Genomic DNA, 8,328 nt, shown 5'->3' on the forward strand with positions numbered 1-8,328 from the left:
CTGTTATAGAACTTGCGTAAGTTAACCCAAAGAGTTAGGTTTGTAAATTATGATAATAATATTACATATTTGGATGGTTTTCATAAGAAATTTGACTTTTTTAGAGAGTCCTAACGCAACCAAAATTAAAATTTTATATCATGGTCAATATTTATTGTTTAATTTAGGTAGTTTTATTATTTAAAAATGATCGCAGCCTTGTGATTTACAAAAGCCTTAGTCACATGCACCCGAATGGGGGGGGTTGATCCATACGTTGTCCGGGCTCGTGGAGGGTTTTAGAGAGGACCGGCTGCATCTTAAATGGAGCATACCTTGAGGTATGTTGTACATACCTCGAGGTATGTTGTACATACTACATACCATACCTTGAGGTATGTTGAATCTCAAGAAACAACATACCTTGAGGTACAAGGTATGTTGTAGCTCGAGGTATGTTGTACATACCTTGAGTTATGTGGTACTTACCTCGAGGTATGTTGTACATACCTTGAGTTACGTTGTACTTACCTTGAGGTATGTTGTACATACCTCGAGGTATGTTGTACATACAACATACCTTGAGGTATGTTGAACCTTAAGGTACAACACACCTTGAGGTACACGCTATGTTGTACTTCAAGGTATGTTGTACATACCTCGAGGTATGTTGTACATACAACCACAAACCAGAAATTGCCAGTAAGCAGTGATTGGTCTGACTAAGCATTTCTATTGCAACCACTCTTGCCAATCAGAAGTGACCTTGTCGAAAGGCCACACCCCTATGACTTGTAGGTAAGCTCAGGAGACTTCATCTAGTGAGTTACCGCATACTTTCATTGAGGCTTTTGTTACTTGAATTACTTTTATTACGGTAAAAATGTATCAAAATAAATAGACAAATAGGAATTAGCAAGAACATGTTAAAAAAATAATGGTTATTCTGACGAATAGAATGACTGAGTAATAACTGTTTATTTCTCAATAGAAGTCTGAAGGATTTTGGCTTCATGGAGCCAGTGGTTACTTCCTGTTTGGAACCAAAGGTGGCTGTGGCAAAGGTTTGGACCCCCCCAAAAAAAAAAAACTTTTGTAAAATCTTCTTTTTATTTAGCAGCATGGCGGTGGACGTATTATGATTTGTAGGGTTTAGTCACAAATAGGGGGCCCAACCTACTCAAAATAAATTAAAACTAAAAAGTAAACCCAGAGTAAATCTTTAGTAATTAGTAATAATAATACCAGTGACTTTCTGGTACCCACAGGCAAAACTCAAACACCACCTCTGCTGAATGTCTCAGGGTCGCAGCAGTGCTGCCGATGCACAATTCTTTCTTTCCACATTTCTGGAGGCCTTTGAGAGTGCCCTCTCGTTAATCTCTTTTTATTTGCACAACATTACCTTCCACAGTGTTTTGTGGGGTAAATAAAACAGCGCTTTGGATGTCGAACAATGTAACCAGAAGATACAATAACCAATTTACCGGCGCGTAAGACTTCCGACAAAGGACAGAGAAACGACAAGGACCTTGTTGTAAGATCTTGTTGGACTACAGCCACTAATTGGTAACTAGATATATAGCATTACCTGCAATAAGGCAAGTGTGAATGTTGTAAACTGAATGTGGCTGCTAGAAATACCAAAGTTAATAGCAGAAAATGCTGATAGATAAAAATGCTCAAGCCAAAATATTAGCTAAATGATAAATTAGGCAGAAAAATTACAACCTCCAAATTTGTCTAAACAAACTTAAAAATGTCATATTTTGAAAAAAAAACAGCTAGCATTCTAAATAAATATTAGCTTTACTCCAAACTAGCCTCAAAAACGGGAAAATATGTAATTAAAAAAAAAAAAACGAACAACTCCAAATTTGCCTTAAAAATCTAAAAAAGTCAAATTTTGACAAAACAACTAGCTTAGTGCTTAAATATTAGCCTAACTCCAAATTAGCCTAAAAACTGGAAAAATTTGTAATTTTGCCAAAATTATAAACTCCAAATTTTCCTTAAAGAACTCAAAAAAGGTAACATTTTTACAAAACAGCTAGCATAAGACCTAATTATTAGATTAACTCCAAATTAGCCTAAAAACTAGAAAAATTCCCAGATTAGCCAAAAATATAAACTCCAAATTTGCCTTAAAGAACTATAAAAAGTCACATCTTTGTCAAAACAGCTAGCATAATGATTAAATATTTGCTTAATTCCGAACTAGCCTAAGAAACTAAAAAATATCTAATTTTGCCAAATTTATAAACTCCATGTTGGCTTAAAAGGACTTAAAAAGTCATATTCTGACCAGCTAGCATTATGCTAAAAGATTAGCTTAACTCCAAATTAGCCTAAAAACTGGACAAAGGTCAAGATTAGCCAAATTTATAGACTCTAAATTTGCCTTTAAGAACTTCAGAAAGTCACGTTTTGACAAAACAGCTAGCATAATGCTTAAATATTAGCTTAACTCCAAATTAGCCTTAAATAGTAAAATTTAGTCAAAACAGCTAGCATAATGCATAACTGTTAGCTTAACCCACAATTGGCCTTAAAAACTGGAAAAAAAATTATCAACTTCAAATTTGCCTTAAAGGACTTTTAAACTCAAATTTAAACAGCTAGCATAACAATTAAATATTTGCTTAACTCCAAATTAGCCTAAAAACTGGAAAAATGTCTAATTTTGCCAAATTTCTAAACTACAAATGGGCTTTAAGGAATTCTAAAAAGTCAAGTTTTGACCAGCTAGCATTATGATCAATAATTAGCTTAACTCCAAATTAGCCTAAGAAACTAGAAAAATATCTAGATTAGCAAAATTTATAAACTCCAAATTTGCCTCAAAGAACTTCAGAAAGTTACATTTTGTCCAGCTAGCATTATGCTAAAATATTAGCCTAACTCCAAATTAGCCTAAAAACTGGAAAAAGGTCTAGATTAGCCAAATTTATATACTCCAAATTTGCCTTAAAGAACTTCAAAAAGTCACATTTTGACAAAGCAGCTAGCATAATGCTTAAATATTAGCTCAATTCCAAGTTTGCCAAAAGACCTGATAACATTTCTAGATTAGCCAAGAACAGCTAGCATCTTGGTAAATTACAAACTAAACTCCAAATTACCCTAAAAAAAGACCCAATAGTTGATAAACATTATAACGTTTTAATGGTGTCTATCTGAAAGTGTACGGAAGTTTACAAGTGCTCAACGTTTTTGAAGGATTTGAGCAATTTTTTGTTCATTCTCTATGGGGCATATTTTGCTCAATATTTCAAAAGGTATCATGTTTTGGACTACCAAAAATACAGGCAGTAATGTTTTCATACCAAGGTTGCTTAAATCGCTCATAGTGAGAAAAAAAAAAAAGTATGGAAATGAGCACAATAGTGTGAATGCTGCAAAGTATTCACACAATGAATGAAAAAACAACAGAAAAGGTGTTAAGCATCCAATGCATGATGGGTAGGGAGTCTCCGTGGACTGATTCTGGTCAGTGGTGAATTTAAGTGAATTTAAGTCAGACTTCTTCAGACGCTTCTTGGAACATAATGGAAAGTATCCAAAGCTTTGATGCATCCGCCCGAACATGCTCCGCAGGAATTAGCAACGCACACACCTCGGAATCCTCCCTCACACTTTGTTTTTCCTGACTCACGCGGAAGAGCACCTTGTTGAATCCGCGCCCAGCGGGCTTCTCAGAGAGCCGTCTTTCAGCTCCCTGCGTCTCTGGCACAGAGCGCCGGTTTGATGCTGCAGGAGGGGAAGTGCAGGTGCTCCAGTCGACTTCCCTCCGGACCTTCTCTTGCTTCCTCCCTCCCTCCAGCACAGAGGAATGCAGATAAAAATTGATCGCGAAAGCTCTCGGATAAAAACAATTTATTTCAGCGGAAGGGAAATTAAATGGTGTCAAAGCGAAAACGAGGAGAAAGGGCAGTGTAATCCTTTAATTTAATTAGGGAAATTACAAGAAAATATCCTGTGTTTCTCCACTCTCCTTTTTAATGTGGTTGCCTAGCAACAGAAAAACAGTTTTTTTTGCAGTTTTGCCAGCAGGTTCCGAAGGCTGGCAAGCCAGTGAGGGTCCACAGTGGAAGCACTGTGGCGTCTGCCAGCCGACGGAGTGTGTGTGTGTGTGCCCACAGCTGGTCCGTGTAGTCGCAACGCCCCCCAGCAGGCGCCCTGGAGGGTTACGGCGGCGACGGCGGCGGGGCAACAGCGCAAGTAGAAAGATGGGAAAAGCTTGGCAGCCTCGGGGTGGAACCAAGAGGTCGCAGACAGGTCGATGTGATGAAACAGCAGGACTTCCTGGAACAAACCCCCTCATGAGAAACAAAAGAAAAAGTTGCATTGAGTTGGGAAGTGTCCAACAAATGTGAAGTTGGTGAAAGACAGTGAGAAGCCTCACAATGGAAATCCTTTTGGCAATAAGTATGCTAATCAAAGCCTCACCTGAAATGGATGCTACTGCTCTTTTATTATGTTCTTCTTTCTCTCTTCAAGTGACTGACACATTGTAATCTTGCTAATAAGCACCTTCTTTGTCGGCTTCCTTCCCATTGTGTTGGCGCTTCAATAGGCTAACTTAGCAGGTGCGCGCCGTTTGCTTCGTACTCAATATAGAAACTAATCTCCGCTACCTGCTATTATCCCCAAACGCAGGCTACCCCCCACCCCTCCCTATTGCTGTCACTCTCCACTAATGTACCCCTAGGGGTCAGCAGCCAATCAAACCTCACATTACTCATTTTCTACCCGGCCTCCCAACCAATCATCCACATCATTACTGGCCTGTCTCTGGTCATTAGGATGTGTCTGGAGCTGTCCGTTGCTTCGAGAAACCTTTTTGCCTCCGTGCCCCGCCGCCGTCCCTGTCAGATGTTTGAAACTTTTTGAAATAAGAGTTGAATGATCATTAGGCGCCGCCGAGCCTAAGCGAGGACGGCGGGAGAAGAAAGATGAATAGCTTGGAATCATCTTCATGGGTAGTTTAGCTTTTAGCTAAAACACACTATACAGTATGTCTGAAGTGTTTTTCACAACCGTATAAACTGAAGTTTAAACCCTGAAGTACTTGTAGATGCGAAATGATCCAAACAAGTGGCCACACCTTGACCCCTTTGAACCGGAGCTTTACCTCCAATGTTGGCATTCTTTCGACTACCGGAACAGTTGGTTCTGAAGCTCGACCTTAATGCAACACCTTACAAACATGAACAGTACTTAAATATGCCATACTTCAATTTGAGGCTCAAAGATTTATGGTTCGTCAAAGATTGTGTCCTATTTCCTGTGACACCCTAGATATTCAAGGTTTTGGGTTTGATTTAATCTTTTGGAACCTGGAACATTTCTGTAAAAAAACTGTTGCACTAAACCAGGGAACTCCAGGCCTCGGGGACCAATGTCTGTATGATTTCTAGATATACAAGCCCTACTCATTACTGGTTACCTGGTTCAGGTGTGTCCAGCCAACTAGAACATAGAGTATCCCACTCCTGACTCATTCCCTACTCATTCAAATTTTGTAGTGCGTCATCTTAACTCTCCGTCTTTTATCCAGTTATTATCTCTTATCTATCTTTTCGTCCTCGTTTCTCAGAGGACACAATGAGCTTCTTCCAGTGTGGGTCATTTGGCAAGACCTTAACACTACTGTGTCACGATGCAGCCACAAGGGGCCTCGACTCTGGGTCTCCCTGTCCCGGACCTAAAATACAGGGTTGTGTCAGGAACTCTATTAGCAGAACCACCTGTGAGAATCAACGAAATCGGATTCACTGTGGCGTGCCCAAAGGTGAACAACAACATCTATATCTTATCGTCCAACCGCGGATACAATTCCAGTCATGACGACTTGGTTAATACAATCAAACAAAACATTCCTTGTTGCATGTTGTACTCATTTTCCATTCAAAAATTGCACATCTGGAATTCAAACTAGTAGATATTGTGGTGCAGCGGTCATGTATTGAAGTGTCCTTGGGCAAGACACCGAACCCCAAACTGCCTCTGGTGGAAGGTTGACGCCAGTGTTCAGCATTGGAGCCCCCATAAATGTGTGAATGTGTGGGTGAATGGGTCTCTGACTGTAAAGAGCTTTTGGCCTTCAAGGAAAGTAGAAAAGCACTATACTAGTATACGCCATTTTACCATTTACCAAAAATGTGTGTCTTATGTTGAAGATTGTCAATTGCCAGTCAATACGTGTCGAACAAAAACAGAGGTAACAGAACGCTGTGGTGTAGAAGTAGAGCAGTCAACTTCTGACTGGAAGAAGGTCCCACCTTGCCGGACCGTGTGTCATAATGTCCTTAGCCAAGACCCTGAACCCCACATTGCTCATGGTGGTTTTAAGTTGGCACTAGTGTTAGAGTCACGAAGTGGTAGTGATGCATTGAATTTTTAATTCAAGGAAGTGCCAACCGTTTGAAAATTGACTATAAAGGAGAAATTAATAATTGCAGTTTGCGCCCAGACGGAGCTATATGACACCAAGTTCTTTATATATTGGAATAGAGTTGTGAAAGAATAGATTTGAACCGCTTTGACCGAGTCACTTAAAACTGTGAGTATGTGCTCTAGTAATGGGTAGCAACAGTCCAGTCGGAACACCATTTATTAAAACGTCTTCTTGAATGGTGTGTTAGTTGTTAACTGACATGACTAATGTATTTGACTGAATGTTTGAGTCTTGTTTTTGGGATATTTTAAAAGGGATAGTAGTTACATCCGTCCTTTCCACTCATCACTCTATTCCTCTATTTTCTTTCGTTATCTGGGGCCATGGTCCTAGGAGCAGCTGTCTATGTATGCTACGACGCCTTGACTACTCTCCCTGACCACTTCCTCGTGCTCTATAAGACTCTAAGTGTTTACCAGCAAGCCAAGAGACCAATAAAACCCTTTTACTGCCTTCCTGTAATTTGAATGCAAGGTGCTTGTGTAACCTTTTCCCAAGCAAATCAAGACACTTGTTTTGGGGTAGACAATGAATTTATTATGTCCTTATTTAAAAAAAAGAAGAACTTACAGAACTAAGCCGAATAAACAAAGTACACTGGAATTAATAGATGATGGATGGTATCTTATACAGATATGGAAATCAGCAAAACAATGGAGTGTCACAAAATACGCCTAAAAAAACCTGTAGAACCTTAATGGTAGTGTTATCAGAGAAACCTAAACAAATAAATTCAAATTTAACTTTTTTATTTACTTTTTGATTTTACTTTCTTTGATTTTATGATGAAATGAGAAGACAAAATCTAGTACAAACCAGCGTCTAAGACCCCAAAGGCTTTAGAACTGATTAAAAAGTAATATATGTGTTGTTGGAACGTCTGTGTTAAGCTGGTTTCAATTATTACGGATGTTTCAAAATTGTTAGATTTCTCACTTTCTTGGCCACTAAACTTGTCATTAGCTAAACTCATGAGCTATGACCTCAAGGGAAGGGACAACAAAAGAAACTTTATGCATCCATAGAACATGGTTCTCAAACTCAATTTACCTTAGGGCCTTAGGGTCTGGGCAGTACGGGGTTCCACAAAAATATGTGTTTGTGTCCACTGTCTATATCTTTGGTCCATTGTTGATGTCTACTGAACAAGTTTATTGAACATTTGTTCATGTCTATGTACTACTACGCAATATCTTCTGCGTGTCCTGTGAAACGACAAAAGCTAACGACGCTAGCAACCGTTGTAAAGGACTTTTCTGACGACCAGATCCAACAACAATATCAAATGCAAAGTTTGAACCGAAACATCAGCAAGCAAATACAAAACTATCATCAAAGAAGGATGGACTATAGAAGATATATTGCTTAGTAGGCATTGAACTTTCATGTTAAGGCGGGGGCCGCAAAATATCAACTTGGGGGCTGAAAATGGCCCGCGGGCCGATAATTTGAGACCACTGCCGTAGAACCTTCCCCACGTGGGGAAAAAAATTCCCAATAAACCTTAACCTATACATTGAAATTTAGCTTTTTTGCAAGTTCTTTTTAGCATCTAGTGGGTTTTTGTACCTGACGAACAAAACAGATGGCTAACTCTAGTACAAACCAACCTCAAAGACCCCAGACACTACTGATTACTGACTTATATATATATATATATATATATTTGTAATGTATGTGTTAAGTTAGTTTATATTAATATTTGACCACCAAACTTGTCAAAGAGACAACGAGGGGACATTTGTATGCTCTCATCTCATTAGAATTGGATTAAGTCTTTTCCTAAAGTTTGTTGTGTTGAAAAGATAGTAGCTCTTTGTATCTAAAATGGGTTTGTTGGGTTTCAAACTGAGACTTGACCACTTCCTCCAATGGACTTTTCTTTTAAA

At 38.9% G+C, this 8,328-nt stretch overlaps 1 protein-coding gene across 1 annotated transcript in view; it reads left to right on the top strand.

Moving 5' to 3' along the window:
• Positions 1-8,328, top strand: part of si:ch73-383l1.1 (receptor tyrosine-protein kinase erbB-4) — a 439,732-nt gene that overhangs the window by 251,971 nt on the left and 179,433 nt on the right. The window lies entirely within an intron of this gene.

Source organism: Oryzias melastigma, linkage group LG2, assembly GCF_002922805.2.
Source record: "Oryzias melastigma strain HK-1 linkage group LG2, ASM292280v2, whole genome shotgun sequence".
NCBI classification, from domain to species: Eukaryota; Metazoa; Chordata; class Actinopteri; order Beloniformes; family Adrianichthyidae; genus Oryzias; species Oryzias melastigma.